This window comes from Lontra canadensis, unplaced genomic scaffold, assembly GCF_010015895.1.
Source record: "Lontra canadensis isolate GAN:19392208 unplaced genomic scaffold, GSC_riverotter_1.0 scaffold55, whole genome shotgun sequence".
Taxonomy (NCBI): domain Eukaryota; kingdom Metazoa; phylum Chordata; class Mammalia; order Carnivora; family Mustelidae; genus Lontra; species Lontra canadensis.
The window spans coordinates 3,048,645-3,068,012 of record NW_022631049.1 but is presented as its reverse complement, the minus strand read 5'-3'; the positions used below and the strand labels follow the sequence as shown (position 1 = coordinate 3,068,012).

The window sequence follows — 19,368 nt, the reverse complement described above, 5'->3', positions numbered from 1 at the left end:
GTGGTGGATATTTGGACAAGGGTATTTCAGACAACAAGTTCAAAATCCCTGTGTTGGGGGTAGGCTCAGCATATTTTAGAAACATAAGAAATGTGTAATTATTTGTTTCATTTTTGGTTTCCCAGTAGATTCTGTGATCCACTAAAATGAGTATTATCTCTGTTTTGTCATCCTTGGCACTTAGTATAGTGTCAGACATATGGTAGGCAGTGGATAAATACAGATGAATTCATGAATGATGACGGGGAGTTGGAAGGAATCACCTGCCCCCCACTTTCTAAAGTTCATATTACAATTCAAGCTGCAAAGGTCTTTATAGATCATAAGAAAATAAGAGAGTTCTTTAGGTAGAATGATTCTTCCAAAAATCACTGTTAATTAGTAGTGTTCTTGAGATGGCAAAGATTTTTATTTCTTATCCTGACTATTGATAGGGATCCTTTTGTTTCATATGTCTGGTCTAGACTGGGAAGATACTTGGCTGTGAAAGACATACTTGCAAGTAAAATCTGGAACCAAGTTGCTGGGTTGAAATTTCTGTTTGATACTTGCTAGCTGTGTGACACCATTCCCACCCCCCATTAATTCACCTTTAAATGCCTTGGTTTTCCTATCTGTAAGGCAGATATTGTTATCTCTGTTCCAATATTCTTTACACCCTAAACATTTTCTTTTGCATAATAGGATTTTCTCATTAATCGTCCAGTATACTATCATATAGATATTCCCCCCCTTTTTTTAATTTTATTTTTTTAAAGATTTTATTTATTTATTTCTCAAAGAGAGAGTGAGCACAAGCAGGGGGAGTGGCAGAGAGAGGGAGAGGAGTCTCCCTCCTGAGCAAGGAGCCAGATGTGGAATTCCATCCCAGGACCATCAGGACCTGAGCTGAAGGTAGATGCTTAACTGACTGAACCACCCAGGCGTCCCATTTTTTTCCCCTTTTAAAAAGAGAATTATGATTAAGAATAGCGGACTTTGAAATGAAACGTACCTGGGCTCTATAAAAGCTTACTACTTAAAGTTACTTGTTAACATGTATCATAGTTTTTATTTAACTAATGAGAGATCAATCAAGACAGAAGAACTGCTGCCAGGAGTATTTGAGCATAAGGAGTTCACCTATTCGTTATGGAAAGGGATGCCATGATAAAATGACTAAGCTACATTGGAGTCTGGTATTTTTTTTTTTTTTTAAGATTTATTTATTTTAGAGAGGTGAGAGGGGCTGAGAGAGAATCTCCGCCAAGTGTGGCGCCTGATGCGGGGCTCAGTTCCATGAACATGACATCATGATGGGAGCTGAAACCAAGAGTCAGGCACTCAACCGACTGAGCCTTCCAGGCACCCCAGAAGTCTGGTTAACTTTTAACGGACAAGGAAGCCTTACCTCCTTTTGGATTTAATCTTTAGAAAATTTGGAATGTAAGACATTGAGTTCAATTTAAATATCATCATGGTCTTTATCAATGTCTCTAGTATCATCAGACTGGATTTCATCATCATCTCCAGCACCAAATGTATGTCTCATTTATTTAGCAGGCTTTGGAAGCTTGCCACATGCCTTTAGGTTTATACCTTTATCTGCATTGTAGTTTAAAATTTATCAGCTTTGTTATCCTCATAGTCTGGCAGATCATTATAATGTTAGGTATTTGTTCAAGCCATTTTTCTCGGTTTTCCTTTCATATGACATAATCTCTTCACACTCTCAAGACACATTGTTTCTAATTATACATTTCCCAACATTTTGATTACTTGGTTATACTCGTATTCATCCTGTTTACACACCAGCTTTTTTCAGGTTCATTTTCACTCTTAACCCTGCACCTGTTTTTACCTCCTTTACCTTTATCCTTGGTCATGACAACACCTCATGGTACCTCAGTCGTCTTTCCTATGGTGGCAGTGGCAGCTGTTCTTCCAAATGGCACATGGGATGACCCAGCATGTTGTGCAAAGTGGCGTTCTGCAGGTGTGGGAGAGTTTTGAGACTGAGCTTTTCTGAGCCAGAGTCAGCAGCAGCAAATTTATTTCCTTCCCTCTTCCCTTTCCATGTGTCTTAATGTGTTTAAGGTTTTCTAAGGCAGGTCTAGAGGTAATCTTTATTCTTGTGCTCTCTTAGCCTCATACTAAGGTGGACCTCTCTTTGGGACTTTACTGAATGTTCCAACGATTCAGTGAGGACTCTTCTTTGTCTTGTTTGTAAGAAGTCTAATGATTCCTGGCCCTCTGTGAGCTCTAGTACCATCATATAATTTTACTCAGCTTCAGGCACCTGTTAAATTTTCCTTCCCAGAACTTGTTTTGCTTAGGCTTCTGTGTTTTCACCCTATTCATATATAGATTGTTATTCAGGTAATTTAAGGGGATCTATTTCTCTGTCTTTTTTAAAATTTACAAAATAGGTCTTTGCATAGCTCTCTCACTTTGGGGACTTTCCCCCCCCAAAATTGTTTTATTTTGTTTTGGTCCTCTGACTTCTGCCTTTTCAACTTAGCAATGCGCTAGAAGGGTTTCCCCTTCAACATACTATAATCTCAAAAGTACTTTCAGAAAGAGTCCCAGGTAATTATAGGTCTTCCCTGTTCCGTTTCTTCTTCTCTTCCTTCTCCTCTTCCTCCTCCTCCTCTTGGGTTTCTCTTCCTCTTTTTTTTTTTTTTTTTTTAAGGAATCAGTTTTGTGTTGCCTGTTGTCCAAAGTCAGATACATAGTTTATTCACTTTTCTAGTAGTTTACATTTGGAAGTTAATTCTGGATCCTATTACTCCCTTGTGGTAAAAATAAGAGACCTCTTAATACTTTTAAAATGAGGAATGATATTCTTCGCAAGTGATATGTCCTTCCCATTTCAAATTGTGTTCAAATACCATTATGTGTAAAAATTCACTTTTAAATATTGCTTAAATTAAATTGCTCTTAGTAACAACATTTCTGTTATCATTCCACACATCGCTATAAATAAACCCTGCTTTGGCTGCTTTTCATCTAATATTAGTTCCCAGTCAAGTGATGCATTAAATTAAAGTTGGTGTAATGCTAATCATTTATAATAGCTGATTCTTTCTGGTACTTTATGCCTCACTGAGGATCACTGGCTCTTTTATGATTCTTTCTTTCTTTCTTTCTTTCTTTCTTTCTTTTTCTTTCTTTCTTTTTAAACAGGAATCAGTATAACTTTAAAAAATCTTAATATAATTCTTACTTAGTATAATAACTTCTTAAAAAAGATTTTATTTATTTATGAGAGAGAGCAAGCACATGAGTGGGAGGGAGGGTAATAGAGAGAGGGAGAAGCCAAAGGCAGATGCTTCACCAACTGAGCCACCTAGGCACCCCAGTATAGTAACTTCTTACTAACAAAAATATGGTTTATGTTTCATCCCTTGAGGATCCAATGAAATATAGTGTAAATTTAGTACTGTTCAATTCTTTAAAATTCCTCCAATTAGTTTAAAAGCATTGGTAATTGGAAGTAGAGTATAAACATGAACTGGTATGAACTTAACTGAGAATGTCTTATTTAGTCTGGAATTAGGAAAAAAGGATGTGTTTGATGAAGAACAATATACTGAGCCTGATTTTTTTTTTAATAGGGTATGAGGTGTTCATGAAAGTGAATGACTCTTATAATTGATTCGATTGGTGACATGAGCTTCATTCATCACTAAAAAATTTTGGATTGATAAATATAAGAAAATGTTAGAAAACATTGGATTAGCCATTTTCTGTGGAAGACATTGAAAAAGTTTACTTTGGAGGCTACGCAATAAATGGTTGATATTCTTTACTCTTTTACAAATGGTTGATTCTAAACATTTATGTACTAAATTCAGGCTCTCATTTTTTAATGGTTTCTGTGACACCAAAATAATTGATTTGACTCATTTAATTCAGTAGCTTTGGATCAAAAAATGTTTAGATGTCCTAAGTTAAGAATTTTACAATATCTCTTTTCTTTTAAGGTTTTTATTTATATGAGAGAGAGAGCTAGAGAGAGAGCGAGAGAGAGAGAATAAGCACACACACAGAGGAAGAGGAAGAGAGAGAAACAGACTTCCCACTGAGCAGGGAGGCCGATATGGGGCTCAATGTAGGACCCTGGGATCATGACCTGAGCCAAAGGCAGATGCTTAACTAACTGAGCTACCCAGGCACCCCTTCAGTCTCTTTAATCATGTTGCCCAATCTGTGTTTTAGTTTTGTGTGGAATAACAGGCCTAGAAAGACTACAGAAGGTGTCATGTTTCATTGTAATTTAATGTGTTATATAGTTTTTTACCTTTGTTTTTTCCTTGTGGATCTATTCATTTCTTTCCATATATCTCTGTCCATTTAATTTTTTAAAGTTTACTAAGTATTAATTACAGTACATACTTTACTCATGTCACTTTTTGTCAGCTTATTTCCTTTTATCTTTATTTTTAGATTTTCCTAGGCAGTACATAGAACTCAGGTGGTGTGGAAAATACTACATTCCTTCAAATCTCTAGCTGTCCATTCAATGGGATAGAATATCTTCTTCAATAATAATTCCCTTGGTGGTGGCAATATAATATTCCATTGTATTATCATTAGGCTTTTTAAAAAATTTTTATTTATTTGACAGAGAGATACAGCAAGAGAGGGAACACAAGCAGGGGGATTGGGAGAGGGAGAAGCAGGCTTTCCCCTGAACAGGGAGCACTGACATGGGACTTGATCCTAGGAACCTGGGATCATTACTTGCTGAAGGCAGACACCCAGTGACTGGGCCACCCAGGTGTCCTGTGTTATCATTAGTTTTTTAAGTCATTAGTATATGTTCGCTAATTTGATATATGTAATATTTCTAATTTGATGTGCTTTAATGTATCTTTAATGCTAATGAGTTTGAACATCCATCGATTTATATTTTAATCATTTGTATCAATAGTGTAATGTAATCTTAAGCACATAGGGCTTAACGACTTGGTTTTGAATACTGTATCTTCTAGTTACTAACTTTGTGATTTTAAATATGTTTCCATATCTGATTGACAGCATAGTGTTGTGAAAAGGGCATTAAATTTAGAGACAGAAGACCTATATTCTGACTTTATCATATACTAGCTTTGTAAATGTTTTGAGCAAATTACTTAATACCTGTGGGCTGCAGTTCCTCATCTGTAAAAGGGTAGTAAATCATAGTTAATATTTTTGGGGGGATAAATTGAAAACACAAGTTATATAGCATTATAGGAATATGTAACAATAAAATAGTTTGTCTTTAATTTTAAAAAATTACGGTTTTTGAGGTTTTTTGTCTTTTTTTCTTATACTTAATTATCTCATAACTGGAAGTTTGTATTTTTTGACTACCTACACTCAGTGTGCCCACCTCACACGCCCTTGCCTCTCTGGTAACCACCGATTTGTTCTGTGTATCATCTATAAGTTTGAATTTTTTAAAGATCCACATTTAAGTGAGATCATACAGTATTTGTCTTTCTCTGTGTGACTTAAATTTCACTTAGCATAATGCCCCCGAAGATCCATCTATGTTTTCACAAATATGATAATTAATATATATTTTAAGTATATTAAATATATTTTTAAATCTCTGAATAAGTGGACTTGTACAGTTCAAACTAATGTTGTTCAAGAGTCAACTGTATACCACATTTTCTTTATCCCTTCATCTGTCGATGGCACTTAGGTTGTTTATCTGTCTTGGCTATTGTAAATAATATTGCAATGAAAGTGGGGGTGCAGATATATTTTCAAGATGGCGATATCTTAAAGATAAGAGCCATTCTACCAGGTGTGAGGGGGGGATAGCTCATTGTGGTTTTATTTGCATTTTGCTAATGATTTGTAATGTGGAGCACCTTTTCAGGTTCCTGTTGGCCATTTGTATATCATCTTTGGCAAAATTTATTCAGATCCTCTGTCCGTTTTTTAAAATACATTGTTTGGCTTGTTTCTATTTACTTGCATGAGTTCTTTATATTTTGGATATTAATCCCTTATCTGATATATATCTTGCAAATATTTTATCCCATTCCATAGGTTTTCTTTTCATTTTGTTGATGGTTTCCTTTGCTATACAGAAGCTTTTTTAGTTTGATGTAGTCCCATTTGTTTATTTTTATTCTTATTGCCTTTGCTTTGGTGTCAAATCCAAAAAAATAATTTCTAAGACTGATGTAAAGGAAGTTACACGATCTTTTGGTTCAGAGTCTATGGGAATAAAAAAAGGCTAACCCATGGACATTTATTTACTAATAAATAATCACAGTTTTCATTTGTCAAGCCCATACTACATACTAGTCACCATGACTAGCACTTTACCAAATATCTCAGTTCAAAACTACGATAAATATTCATTTAAACTAGCAAAGTAAATAAGGGTTAATAGTCTCAATCAAAATATTAAAATAATAGCTATAATAGTTATAGCCAATATGTTCTAACTCTAATTGGTTTGAAATGAATGTTATTGACTAATTTACAAAGAGGTAAAATACTATGGTTGCAGTCACAGCTAGAAAGTAGATGAAATGGGCGAACGCAGTTGACTGTAAACCTTCCTCTCTATTAAATTTCTAATGATTATATTGCTAAATGTTACTGAGTGTATATCTTTGTATAGATTTTTTTAGTATTTGCTTTAAATATTACCTGAAAGATTCATAACTTATCAAAGTGTACTCACATTGATGTTTTACCAGTTTGAATGAAATATAGAAACTTTGCCTCTCTGAAGTCCCATTACTCTCTCTCACTTACAATATAATTGTCTTAAATTTCCTCTACATGTGCTTAAAACCATAACAGACATTATCAAAACATAATGTAGAAAGTCAAGAAAAGAAAGGAAATTCTTTTATATTTACCCACTCTTTTGGTCTTTCTGTTGTTCTTTTTACCTTCTGGGATATATGAGGCAAAAAGAAAACTCAAAACTCACTGCTATGTTATTGCTTTAGTCCCTAGATTATTAGCAGCTCTGCCTTTTCTGTCTTTCACAGTCTTCTTGTACTTGTTTTATATGGAGTGTCCAGGGTTTTTAGCTGTTCTTAGTGGGAGGGATAGAGAGAAGTCTGTCTTTACCATCTTGGAATGGAACCAAAAGTCACTTCACTATACTTTAAATGTAAAAAAAAATTAAGTCAAGTGGAATTGTTTTATCTAGTTTTCCTAACAGTGTGCTATTTGGGAGGAAAAGTTTGAGGTCTTTCAATCTCTGAATTGAATTATACTTGAAATAATCTAGTGATATAGTTGCTTTAGGTGGAAAGAGATTTTCTAGACTCCCTTGTAATTCTTAAAGTCAGCAAGCTATTCTTAACAGTAACCAAAAATAGCTATCATTGGTTTTGGTTCTGCCACTTACTGACTTTACAACCTTGGAAAAGTTATTTAATCTCAATGTGCCTTAATTTCCTCCATTGTGAAATAGGGATAATAGTACTTACATCAGGAGGTTGTTGAGAAGATTAAATAGTATTATAATTGTGAAGTATTGAGAAAAGTACCTTGCACTCAGGAAGCACTATATAAATATAGCTGTTATCATCATTACACTTTAGAATGATGGGCCCCCTATGCTAGCAATTACTACATTCATTTCAAAGGTAAAAAATTCAGGCTCAATCTGCCTTCAGCTCAGGTCATGATCAGGCAGTCCTAAGATTGAGCCCCACATCAGGCTCCCTGCTCAGTGGAGAGTCTGCTTTTCCCTCTGCCCATCACCCTGCTTGTGCTCTCTTTCAAATAAATAAGTAAAATCTTAAAAAAAAAATTCAGGCTCAGAGAAAGTAAGATGCCGTACTTAATTCCTTGCTGGCCCAATTCTGTATTGGTATGGACAGGATTTAGACCCAGTTCTGTCTGACCTTAGAGCTTAGGGTTTCCAAGGCATCATACTACATACCTGTCAACATTAAATCCTTCTGCATCCTGCATTCAATAAATATAATAATACTATATTGTATGTATTTGTCTTCATTAAACTGAGCAATAGTATCTCACCAGTGGCTGTCCCATAACTTATTTGAACTTCTCTTTTTAGGATATATAAATTTTCTCTCTGCCACCTATCTGGCTCACATATTAGTGAACTATTAGTCAATAATATCATCATCATATTCTCCATATATGCAGTAGCAAAGATTAGCCTCTAAAGGGCTTTTATTCCTCTGATATGAAGATTTTTTAAATATATCCCACTAGAATTTTCTGTAACATAAAGTGTTCATTACACTTTTGAATCTCTCTTGTTCTTTAGAAAATTTAAATCTGTTTGAATCTGACTTTTAATCTGTTTTTTATAAAGAGTTCTCTAGAAAGATTGTGAATCTCTCTTCATGACCTGTATGACTTAGAATTTTTCAGTACATCTCTCTGCCCTTCTTAGCTATTAAATGTAATTTTTTTAAAGTTTTTAACTTTAATTCTAGTACAGTTAAGATACAGTGTTATGATTAGTTTCAGGTATACAGTATAGTGAGTCAACAGTTCTCTAGCACTATATATACATCATTACTCAGTCCTCCATCATGAGAAGTGTACACTTAATCCCCTTTACCTGTTTTACTCATTCCCCCCAACCAACTCCCCCTCTGATATGCTTTATTTTCAATGAGCACCTTCAGTTAAAGTTACTACTTTTTTTTCAACAAGAACATTTTCTACCTGCAGTGTATTTCAGAGTACATGGTTCTAAAAGACACACACACACATATATATACATATAAGACATTCCATCCAAGAAAAATAAAATACATATTTTCCTCAAATACACACAGAAGACTCCCCTGGTTAAATCACATAAAAAGATACATAACAGGGGTACCTGGGTGGCTGAGTGGGTTAAGCCTCTGCCTTCAGCTCAGGTCATGATCTCAGGGTCCTGGGATTGAGTCCCACATCGAGCTCTTTGCTCCGCAGGGAGCCTGCTTCCTTCTCTCTCTCTCTCTCTGCTTGCCTTTCTGCCCACTAAAAAAAAAAAAAAAAAGAGAGACATTAAAAAAAAAAATACATAACAAATACTACAAATTTAAGAAGACTGGAATCATACCAAATAGATTTTCCTGCCACAATGATACAAAACTAAAGATCAACAATAAAATAAAGCTGGAAAATCTATAATAGAAATATTAAATATTTAACATGTGAATATTAACATACTACTGCACAAGCAGTAGGCCAAATAAGAAATCAAACAGCAAATCAAAATATGTTTCAAACAAAAGAAGAAGAAAACACTATTCCAAAACCTACGGGCTGCAGCAAAAGCAGATGTTAGAGTGAAATTTATGCTATAAATGCTTGTATTAAGAAAGTTCAAATAAATATTATACCACAAGGAACTAGGAAAAGAAGAAACTTAGCTGAAATTTAGAGGAAGGAAATAACAAAGAAAAATCAGAAATAAATAAAATAGAGACCAGAATAAAAAAAATAACGTAACAGTGAAAGTAATAATCATTTAAGAAAAAGAAAAAGAAAAAAAAAACCAAACAAACACAAAATTGACAGTGCTTTAAGTACATTAAGAAAAACCAAGGAGGAGATTGAAAAACCAACATGAGAAATGGAAAAAACAATACAACAGGTAACCACAGAAATACATAGTGTGAGAACAGATTATTATCAACAATAATATACTAACAAATCAGATAACTTGGGGGAAAAAAACAAATAATTTCTAAAAATGCATGATACCACAATCTAATCATCAGTCTTGAATCCAAGAAATGGAAAATCTTAGACCGTAATAAGAATGAAAGTTGAATCCGGAATCACAAAATCCCAGCACGTGCTTTCACATTGGTGAATTTTACCAAACATTTAAAGATACAATGATGATCTTTATCAAAATCTTATAAATAAGGAAATATAGGGAACAATTCAGAATCGTTCCATGAGGCTGGTACTACCCTGATATCAAAGCAGGATAAAAATAATATAAGAACAAAAAAGTCTAGTTTTGCTACTCTACTACTCTAGTATTGCTACTCCAACTTTTTTTTGACATCCATTTGTGTGATAAATGTTTCTCCATCTTGCTTTCAATCCACAGGTGTCTTAAGGTCTAAAATGGGTCTCTTGTAGGCAGCATATAGATGGGTCTTGTTTGTTTGTTTGTTTTTATCCATTCTGACACTCTTAAGTCTTTTGACCGGAGCATTTAGTCCATTTACATTCAAAGTAATTATAATTTTTTTTTTGAAGATATTTATTCAGAGAGTGTGAGTGGGGGAAGGGGTAAGGTCTAAGAGAGAGAATCTCAAGTAGATTCAGCTGTAAGCATGGAGCCCAACATGGGGCTTGATCTCACAACCCTGAAGTAATGACCTGAGCCAAAATCAAGAGTTTGATGCTTAACTGACTGAACCACCCAGGTGTCCCCAAAGTAATTATTCATAGATGTGTATATATTGCCGTTTTGTTTTTTGTTGTTGTTTTTGGAGATTTTCTCTGATCCTTTGTTGTCTTTGATACTTTTAGTCTCTCCTATACACTCAGAGAGTCCCCTTTATTTCTTGTAGAGGTGGTTTAGTGGTCATAAACTCCTTCAGTTATTGTTTGTGTGGCAAACTCTTGTCCTCTCCTATTCTGAATGATAACCTTGCTGGATAGAGTATTCTTAGCTACAGATTTTTCCTATTCAGCACTTTGAATATATCCTGCCAGTTCTTTCTGGCTTGTTAGGTTTCTAATGAAAAGTCTCCAGCTAGCCTTATGGGTTTTCCTTTGTATGTTATGAATTTCTCTCTTGCTGCTTTTAAGATTTTTTTCTTTGTGACTATATTTTGCAAGTTTAATTACAATATGTCTTGGTGTTGGCCTGCTTTTGTTGATTTTGATGGAAATTCTCTGTGCCTTCCAGATCTGTATGTCTGTTTCCTTCCCCAGATCAGGGAAGTTTTCTGCTATTTCTTGAAATATATTTTCAGTCCCCTTCTCTCTCTCTCCTTCTGGGACTCCTATAATACAAATGTTACTGTGTTTGATGTAGTCACTGAGTTCTCTAAGTCTATTTTCGTGTTACATAATTCTCTTGTTCAGCTTCATTATTTTCCGTTATTTGGTCTTCTGGACTCTGCAGCTTTATCATGAATTGGCTTGAATGGAAGTCTTTGGTTTGAAATTATTTTTTGATATATTGCTTTCTGAGTATCTAGTTTTGACATTTCCTGTATATAAAAATAAATGAATAAACATATGAAAATGATTTCGAATCTTAGTTTTAATTCTTCTAAGGCTTGATTTTAATTTTATTTTGCCTAGGATTTTAACTATATGTATTAAATAAATAAATATACACGGGTAATATTCATGCATTCAGTTTTTAATTCAATAAATACTAATAAAGGGCGTGCTCTGTTTTAGGCATTGTGTTCTAAGTCCTTGTTCTACTAGTGCATACCTTTTAGTATTGGAAATAAATAAGCCAGTGAGTTGTGATAGTGAATAATAGAGGATGGTGAATGCTTTTTTAAAAAGATAAGGTGTTGTAGCATTCTTGTAGGGTATTGTAGCCATTCTTCTTTCTTGCTTTTAGGGTCCCAGTTTTGTTCTGGAACCTACCCTTAGGGATAAATCCTGATTAGTCAAAGCTATAATGGTAATCCCATCCCACTTTTCAGTGACTGATTTTGTGAGGCACAGGTGAGTCAGTCTTGGATAATAAAATGTGCAGATCTTCTAGGGGAGACTTCTGTCAGTAGTTTCCTCTTCCTTAAAATGAGATGGACTAAAGGAGATTACCATTTGTTCCTTGGTAATGTATGTACCATAATTACATGTAGCTGGGATTGAGGCAGCCAACTTGTTCATGAAAAATGCTAGCCTTAGCCTTTCAGAAGGATGAAAATAGATTTTTGGAGTGATTAAATAATAACTTTTTGTCTACTGAGAAAATTAAAATTTCCTTATTTTTAAAGTTATTTTGAGTTAGATTTTCTCTAACTTGTATCCTAACATGTCATAATTGATAGATACAGTTTATCAGGGCCTGTCTCTGAAAAGAGGTGACATTTATTTAAGTAGAGATATGAATTATGAGGATGAGCCAAAAGAATTATAGTACAGGTGGAAGGAACAGGAAGAATTATAGTACAGGTGGAAGGAACAGGAAGAATGAAGGTGCCATGATAGGTAAGAACTTGACAGAAGGCTAGTATACCTACTTTCTAATGACCAAGGGAAAAATAGTAGTAACTAATGCAAATCACCATTACATATATTATTTTATGTAACCTTTACAATTATGTGAGGAGATACTGTTATTATCACATAACCTTTACAATTATGTGAGGAGATACTGTTATTCCAATTTTATAGTTGGGTAAACTGCCCATATATTTATAGCCAGTCATTAATTTGAAATGGTTGCTGTTTTTACTCTATCATACTGCCAATCAAGTATGTATTATGTAATATTGGATAATCATATAAAATAGTAAGGGTATACATTTTATTTGAATTTTTTAGTATTACTACTTTTTGGCAGTTTTAATCTATTCAGGCCAAAGGTACAGATGCCAAGGCCAGATTTTTTGACCCATTTGAATAATACAAATTAGTTGCATCAGTAAACACAGCCTGGTGTGTTATCATGAATTAAGGTGAATGAGATACTCCTGATAGAAACCTCATAAATGTGATTATTTGTTTGCAGTTCATAATGAGGAAGATTAATTTCTAAGATATTGGCTGGTTTCAGTGAATTTAAATAGAGTATTTTGTGCTTATGTATTCAGGATGCCTAGAATTTTAAATTCATATGTGTGTATACTGTGACCTTACCAATAAGCAGTGTGAAAGTATGATAGATGAGTCTGTAAGTAATGAATGAAAATTAAATTTATAGACTTGGTAGGGGCTATTTGAAAATTTCCTTTTCTGACTTCTCCTATCCTCCCTTTTCCCCTCCACTGCCTTCTTGTCTCCCCTTCTACTTTCTTCCTCCCTGCCTTTATTCTGCATTTCAGTTTTCATTCAATAAATACTAATAAAGGGCTTACTCTGTTTTAGGCACCGTGTTCTAAGTCCTTGTTCTACTAGTGCATACCTTTTAGTATTGGAAATAAATAAGCCAGTGAGTTGTGATAGCGAATGATAGAGGATGGTGAGTTCTTTTATTAAAAAAAAATTACTTTTTTTTAAAAATTCCAACTAGCATTAAAGGGCCATTTTAATTTGTGATACTCTTTTTTACTTGTTTTTAATCCACTTTCTTAGATTAATCAACACAAAACTTACCTTTTTCCATATGGAGGCTGGACAATAAGTAGTAGTTTAAATAAATGATATATAACAGTACTTAATTTAAAAATGAATTTAGATGAAATGGGAAGATATTTAAAGTCTTGGGTATGTGTTAATCTAGAATTGGATTCTATATGTACAGGGCTTTTAAAATATTTGTACTTTTCTTTCTTTTTTTTTCCTCCAAGATTTTATTTACTTATTTGAGAGAGAGTACATAAGAGAGTGAGAGAGAGCATGAGTGGGGTGGGGGGGTAGAGGCAGAAGGAGAGGGAGAAGCAAAATCCCCATTGAGCAGGGAGCCAGACTTGGGGCTCAATCCCAACTTGAACTGAAGGCAGACACTTAACCAACTGAACAACTCAGTGTCCTCTCACCCAAATTTTTGTACATTATAATTGATAACTAGCTTTCTCTAAAAGTTTTATTTATGTTTCCCTTTATCAACCTGATACCTTTAAAATGTAATAGTTACACTTAACTTCTACATTATAGTAATCACTAATTAAATTTGTTGAGTTAATGATTTTTTCTGTTGAAATTTTCCATTTCATTTCATTACAGTGAATTACTTCAAGAAGTAGTCTGTAATAGTGATTTTGTTTTCCCTCTTTCCAGTTAAGAAAATAAATTCTTCTAAAGACAACTCTCTGAACTTATATTTTATAATAATAATAACTAGTGTATAATTTAGGGACTCATCATTTGAGTATTTGTGATTATTTATTTTGTTTGGAGGAGGTTAGGCTACAAAGAAGACTGAACACAGTTTATGATTTGTTAATTATATTACTAGTTATTTGAGTTGATTCTTAACTATTTTGAAATGATACAAAATAATTTTTGCATTAACATTTGGATTGAAGTTTATTATATCTAAAGAATAATTACCTTTGGAATTTTTTCATAAAATGACAATGTGCAGTGATTTGGTGAAAAAACTCATTGAAACTCAAGATGCAAACACATAATTTAGTCATTTAATGAATTAGCAGCACTCAATTATTGACATTCTCAATTACATTAAAAAATGGAGCTAGTTTTAAACTTTCTCTTAAAATGTTTTTCAACTGTATTGAAGCATAATTTATATCAATAAGATATACCCATATTGAGTGTACAGTTAGATGATTTTTATCAAATACATACCTTCATGTAGCTGTCATTCCTCTTTTTAGTCAGTCCCTGGCCCTTTGTAGTAATTTCTTTGGTCTAGAATTTCATATCAATATGTATGTTTTTTATCCCTGGTGTCATTAGCCTGGCATGTTATTGAGATTGATCCATATTGTATATATTAGTAGTTTGTTCCTTTTTACTGTTGAATAATATCCTATTATATGAATAAGTCACAATTTGTTTATCCATTCATGTGTTGGTAGATACTTGTTTTTTTTTTTTCAAAATTTTGGCTCTTATAAATAAAGCAGCTGTGAACATTCTTGTACAAGTCCTTTATTGAACATATGTTTTCATTTTCCTTATAAATACTTAAGAGTGGAATTGTTGAGTTATATGGCAAATATATATTTAGCTTTTATGAGACTGTCAAACTTTTTTTCCCCTTTTTTCTTTTCTAGAAAGATTTATGAAAAATTGCTGTTATGTCTTCTATAAATATGTTTGGTAGAATTCACACATAAAGCCATATGAGCCTGGAGTTTTCTTTTTGGCAAGATTTATAAATACAGATTCAACATCTTTAATGGTTATGAGCCTGTATAGCTATTTAGATTGTCTATTTCTTTTTGATTGAGCTTTGGTTATTTCTTTTAAGAAATTTGCCAGTTTCAGGTTTGGCTTTGTATTTGTTGACACAAAGTTGTTTACAATATTCCCTTGTTATCTTTTTGTAGCATCTGTAGTAATTCTTCCTCTTTCATTCCTAATATTGGCAACTTGTGTCTTATTTTCCCCCATTGATTAGGTCAGCTGAAATCTCCATTTTATAGGTCTATTCTTGGGGGTTGTTTTTGGTTTTGTTGTGTTTATTTCTATTCCTTATCTGTTTTATATTTCATTGGTAGAGTTTACATTTTGAATTTTTTACCTGTTTCACCAAACTTTCAAATGCTGTCATACCTCTTGAAGGATAATGTAGGAACTTTAATATCTTTCCATTTTCTGCCTGTCATCCTTTATTATTGTCATACATTTCATGACATTGTTACATGTCCCATAATACCTTGTCATTACTTTAGTTTTAAAGATTAAAATTTATTTTAGAAGAAATTAAAATGAGGTTTCATTTATATTTTCCATATATTTAATATGTCTGTTTGAATCCATTGTTTATATTCACATTTCCATCTATAATCAGCCTGATAAGCATCCTTTTACATATGTCTTTGGTGGTGGTATCTGCTGCCAACAAGTTCTTTCAGCTTTTGTTTTCTGAAAATGTATTTGTTTTGCCTTTATCTTAAAAAACAAAACAAAACAAAAAAAAAACTTTTTATTTTGGAATGATTTTAGAATTACAGAAAATTTGCAAAGAAAGTATGGAGGATTTCCATATACACTATTCCAGGTTTCCCATCTTACACAGCCATGGTAATTTGTCAAAACAAATAAATTAACAGTGGTACAATATTATTAACTAAACTACAGATCATATTGGATTTCACCCGTTTTTCCATAGTGTCCCTTTCTCTTCTGAGATCTAATCCAGGATATCCTGTTGCATATAGTCATTATGTCTCCTGGGTCTTCTCAAATCTTTTATAGTTTGTTGTTTGTTTTGTTTTTTTAATGATCTTGATAGTTTTGAAGAGTACATTCCAGTCAGTTTGGGTTTGTCTAGTATCTTTCTCATTATTAGAATGGAGTTAGGGGTTTGCAGATGAATATCATAAAGATGATGTGCCCTTCTTCAGTACCATTTAGAATTGTTCCATCATTGTAAAAATTTCCCCTGCAGCCCCTTTCTAATCCACTTTTCCTTGTATCTTTAAGCCTTGGCTACCAATGATCCCCCTTTAAAAAAAAAAAAAAAAAAGATTTTATTTATTTATTTGACAGACAGAGATCACATGTAGGCAGAGAGGCAGTCAGAGAGAATGAAACTGGCCCCCCACTGAACAGAGAGCCCAATGTGGGGCTTGATCCCAGGACCCTGGGATCATGACCTGAGCTAAAGGCAGAGGCTTTAACCCACCGAGCCACCCAGGTGCCCCCACTGATCCCTTTTTCATCCTAGTTTTCCATCTTTCATAATGTTAAATAAATGAATCACATGATGTGCAGCTTTTGATTCTGGTTTCTTTCACTTAGCAAGATATATTAAAGATTCATCCATTTTGATGAATCAGTGGGTCAATAGCTCATACCTTTTTTTTTTAAAGCGATTTTATTTATTTATTTGACAGAGAGGGAGAGAAATCACAAGTAGGCAGAGAGGCAGGCAGAGAGAGAGTGGGGAAGCAGGCTGCCTGCTAAGCAGAGAGCCTGATGTGGGGCTCGATCCCAGGACCCTGGGATCATGACCTGAGCCAGAGGCAGAGGCTTAACCCACTGAGCCATCCAGGTGCCCCTAGCTCATTCCTTTTTACGGCTGAGCAATATTCCATTGTTTTTGACATATCAGAGTTAAATTCATTCACATGTTAAAGGCCATCTCAATTTTTTCCCCCCATTTTTGCCTATTATATGTAAAGCTGCTATAAACATGTAAGTATCAGTTTTATTGAGAACATAAGCTTTCACTTCTCTTGGGTTGATACCTAGGAGTGGCAGTACTGGGTAAATGTAGTTTTAACTTTGAATCCTAAAACTAAAACTTCTTTAAGAAAACATAGGAGAAAAATGTGACCTTGGATTTGGGATTTGTATTTTAGCTATAATACCAAAACTGCAATTATGGAAAAAAAGAATAAATCACATTTCATCAAAAAATTTAAAATCTTCTTATGTGCAAGACACTATTAAGAGAATGAAAAGAAAGGTAAGTCACAGATTGGGAGAAAATATTTGAAAAATAACTTATCTGATAAAATATTTGTATCTAGGATAGGTAAAGGACTCTTAAATCTCAACAATAAACAAATACTCTAATATAAAAATGGCAAAAGATCACAATAGACACTTCACCAAAGAAGATATATGGATGGCAAATAAGTACAAGAAAAGATAATCACTTGCTTAATATCAGTTTGTTATTAGGGAAATTGAATGCATATAGAATCTACATCAAGATACTACCTACAGATATTTTAATTGCTTTAAAAAATTAGCAATATCGAATCCTGGAGAGATTGTGGAGTAACAAGAATTCTCATTCATTGCTGGTGATAACTCAGGATGAGCAGCCACTTTGGAGTATAGTGTCGCCTTTTTTTTTTTTTTAAATAAACATACATTTTCCTTAGGACACAACTGTCCCACTTCTAGGTATTTACCCAAGTTAAGTGAAAACTTAAGTTCACAGAAAACTGCTTTTTTTAAAAAAAATATATTTTCACTCGATAGCAAAGTGTAGTTTGGCCTTTTTTTTTTTTTTTTAATTTCAGCAACTTTAAAAGATGTTGTTCCATTATCCACTAGCTTGTACTTTTTCTAAGAAGCCCCTTGAAATTATTTTTACCATGTATGTATTTTTTCCATGACTATTTTTCCCCTTTAAATTAGGATTTTATTTGTATTTTAAAATACTTTGGAAATTCTGCATGTGCCTAAAACTAAGCATATTTTCAGTGTACATTACTTTAAGTTTAATGTCAGGTTTTGTTCTGAGAAGTCCTTTTTCAAGCTGAATGTCAAAATGGGGAAATGCCCATAGATTTTCCCCGGCCCTGAAGCTAATGATGTAAATTGCTTTCTTGCTAATGATGTTAGATGACTTTTATTTGAGTTTTTCACCTAAACAAATTTTTAGTTCATGATGATGGTTACTGTATGATGATACAGCTATGGGGAAAGCTATAAAATACCATAATATCTAAAGATAAGTGCTATTAAATGGCTACTTTAAAATTTTCTTTTTTATCAAATCTCCTTCAGATTTTTTTTCCTAGATAACTTTATCTTTGGTTAATTTTTAAAAATTGGTATATTGGTATATTTTTAAAAATTGGTATATAATATTGGTATATTAGTTGTATATATACAACTAATGATTCATTAGTATACAACTAATGAATCATTGAATGCTGCATCAAAAACTAATGTACTATATGTTGGCTAACCAAACATGCTAAAAATAAATAAATAAATAAAATTGATATGTAACTTATTAGTTTTAGGAATATAACATCATGATTTGATATTTGTGCGTATTGTGAAATGACTACCACAATAAGTCTAGTTACCATTTGTCACTTTATGGGTTACAAATTTTCTTTTTCTTGTGATGAGGATTTTTTTTATTGCTCTGTCCTCAAGTCCATTGACCTTTTCCTCTATAGTATCTAATCTGTTCTTTAATCCTTTCCAGAAAATTTTTTAAACTTTCAGCGGTTTTTTTTTTTTACTTATAGAAGTTGCATTTTTGTTGTAGCTTTTATTTGTTTTTTTTTCAGTATATTGATTTTTTAATCTTAGTATATATTTTTAGTAATTGTTTTAGTTTCCTTGTCTGCCTTCATCACCTCTGTCTTAGGGGTTTGTTTTAAATTGACTGATTTTCTTATTGGCTCCGAGTCACATTTTCTTCTTTTTTGACATCATGGTAAAAACAGTTTGGGGGGTAAAAGTAATTCACAGTTTATTAAACCATATTTCTGTTGATGGGCAGTTATGTTTTTTTTCTACTTTGGAGCTATTGCATAAAGTGTTGTGATGAGTAGCTTTGTAAAATGCATTTTGTTCATATGTTAAAACACATCTTAGTATAAATTTCTGCTAGTGGAATTCTCATCAAAAGGGATGTTTTTACAGAAATACTTGATGTATAATGCCATATTTCCCTTTGCATAGTGTATAAGTATCTACATACTTGTATTAAATGAGTGCTGAATTATTTTTGAGATTAGAAGACCACCCTCTTATGAACATCATTCATAGCAGAACAAGTCTTTGTTCTGACTCTTAGTCAGTTAGTTCTGTAGAATATTGTTATATCCTCGTCTTTTGCCCTTAGCATTAAAGTGAAGCCACTTGAATGTGATTCTTGGAAGCATCATTTCCACA

General features: G+C 33.2%; 1 protein-coding gene and 1 pseudogene across 6 annotated transcripts in view; one reads left to right on the top strand and one right to left on the bottom strand.

Annotated features, from left to right (window-relative positions):
- The window catches only part of FUT8 (fucosyltransferase 8), a 302,069-nt gene that overhangs the window by 119,234 nt on the left and 163,467 nt on the right, over positions 1–19,368 (top strand). The gene's annotated exons all lie outside the window — the stretch shown is intronic.
- LOC116878034 lies at positions 1,445–1,865 on the bottom strand (annotated as a pseudogene).